The following is a 2,518-nucleotide window of genomic DNA, read 5'->3' on the forward strand; positions in this document are numbered from 1 at the left end:
TGAGAGTGAGCTTAATTGAGTTCTCACCTTGTTTTGAGAACAATCATTTATTATATTTGTGCTTATTGTGAGAATCACTTTTTAATACACTTGTACACCGAGTGAGGAGTGTGTGGTGAGAGTCGGGGATCGTCCCAAGAGGAGTGGCGTCGGTTGACGTGCCTAAAGAGAGGTTGTAACCGAGCACTTGAGGGAGACACGGCTAGGTCCAACACTTAGTGGGTGTAGAGTGTGATTGCAAGAGTGTGAGTTGTAGAGTTTTCGGTTAGCTAGAAAACCGAGTGTGTAGAAGAAGTTCCTGCTTCCAAACCGGATTGTGTTAGTGGATTTCTCCCCGGGAGTGGGGAGCGGAGACGTAGGACGGAAGGTCCGAACTCCGTGATCATATCGCTTGTTTGAGTTTGTCTTTGGCGTAGTTGTTTTTGCATTTATTTTATATCGCCAATTGTGCATTGCTCATTCACTTTATCCACTATCTTGTTTAGATGGTTTATCCCTTGTGTTAGTTTATATATCCTTGCATATATATATTCACCATATAGGATATATCTTATTGTTTACATTGCTTATCCTAGCTTACAAATATTGTTGTATTTCATACTTGCTAGGATAACGTATTAATTAATTTTAATTGGCATTTAATCGGATTAGATTAGAATAAGACCCTAATCACCCCCCCCTCTAGGGTCTAACAATTGTAACCTCGTAGTTATCCTAAAAGTAAATATCTTAGAACCATAATCCAATTTGCATAAAGTAGTGAATTTGCCGATGAAGGAAAACATTTAAGATAAAGAAGATGTCATACAAAGATCCATAACAGTTTAATCCGGATGCAAGTATGCAAAGACATGAAATAGGTGAATCCACAGATCATACATACAAGAAATATATCAGATGAAAATGGTAGTGTAAATAAGTCAAGTCAGTTTTATAGGGGGAAAATCAATGTGTGTTTCTTTATGCTCCTAGAAGAAAAACTATATGTGCTCCTTGGTTGGAAGTTCCAAAGGTTTTTATAACTTACTGTCTGATCACCCGAGGAAGTTAATAGTTGAATGCCATCCTGCAAGAAATCAAGACAAAGAAAAATGAGCAGTGCTTTACAAGAGATGCTGCAACTCGATACATGCTCATAATGAGCAATAATTATAATGACACATAATAAATATACAATCTCTGAATCTTTTGTCTAGCGTTTTATAAAATATGTCAATTAAGAAAATATATAGCCATCTGCATCTACCAAAATGTCAGATATTCTATGTTTGAGTTCTGAGCAAGTACAGTCAGTCCTAGTTTCCTACAGATAATACATAAAATTTTCATAAGCTTATAACAGAAGGCACAGCCTCATAAAACCAACTCTCAGATCCAAAGATGTAGTAGCTTATTTAAATGTGATGGTAGTGTTCCTCTTTTAATACTAAGAATTTATCTGCAAAGTAATATTATTTGAAATCCAATCACAATAATCTTGAGATATCAACATGAGCGTCATGAAAATGAGAGGAATACCTTTATCCAGCACAAATCAAAGATGGCATTGTTATCCACTGTCCAATCGCAAATCCTAGCTTCAGCTAAATTGACAAAAAAACACATTCATTTGAAATCATAGCATTAAAATTAGTACACAAAAACCATGGTGTGCTACTAATTGTAGCCTTAAAGTTCAACCAAATTTCATATCATCAATAAAATCTTTTACTTACCAGAAAAAAGATCGAATGCAGAGAGGAGAAGGCCAAAGTGGTGATTAGGTTTTTGAGGGAAGGAGTGGGGTTAGGGTTAGGGTTAGGGTTTTCACCGAAGAGGAGGAGGGAGCGACAAAGCTTCGAGCGGCGGCGACAGCAATGTCTAATCGAGCGGTCGGCGACGAAGACGACGAGAGGAGCTCGAATCAGGGAAGAGAACTCCGACGATGATGACCTTGGGATTTTAGGGGAGAGGAGGAGGTGGCGAGAGAGATCCGACAACGACGGTGATGACGATGACGACGACGACGAGAGGAGGAAGGCGGCGCTCATTTTGGCGAGAGAGAGGGAGGGAAGCAGAGAGGGATAGAGATCGAATTTTTTTGGGTAAAAATAGAATTTGGGGCCGAGGAGAGGAGGCTGCGGTTTTGCTCCGTCGAGGAGAGGAGGCAGCAGAAGTGGGAAACGAGAAAAAACCCTAGGACTCTTCGATGGGAGGAGGTGTTTGATTTTGATCGGGGGAAGATGAGGGGTACGGTTATATGAAACAAAATTAGAATTTTTTTTAATGTTTGCACCCTAACATAAAAAGCCCTAAATAAAACCGTCCCCTAGCCCATAATAAAACCGTCCCCTTAGCCTATTATAAAATTTTTGTCTGAGCCTAAGTCAAGCCCAACGCTTTAGTTTAAAGCGTTGTCTTAGATTTTTTAGTAGCGGTTGGAACCGTCACAAAAACGTCCCCTTAGGAAGCAAAGGGAACGGTTTTAAACCGCGCCCCACGAACCGTCCCCATAGACCCATTATGTGGTAGTGTTAGG

At 39.8% G+C, this 2,518-nt stretch overlaps 1 long non-coding RNA gene across 1 annotated transcript; it reads right to left on the reverse strand.

Moving 5' to 3' along the window:
- On the reverse strand, positions 741–2,093 carry LOC109845312. The gene is made up of 3 exons (XR_002248294.1): positions 1,716–2,093; positions 1,519–1,583; positions 741–1,066 (listed from the first exon to the last, which is right to left on the reverse strand). It is a non-coding gene; the product is annotated as an uncharacterized LOC109845312 (long non-coding RNA).

This window comes from Asparagus officinalis, chromosome 6 (genome assembly GCF_001876935.1).
Source record: "Asparagus officinalis chromosome 6, Aspof.V1, whole genome shotgun sequence".
Classification (NCBI taxonomy): Eukaryota; Viridiplantae; Streptophyta; class Magnoliopsida; order Asparagales; family Asparagaceae; genus Asparagus; species Asparagus officinalis.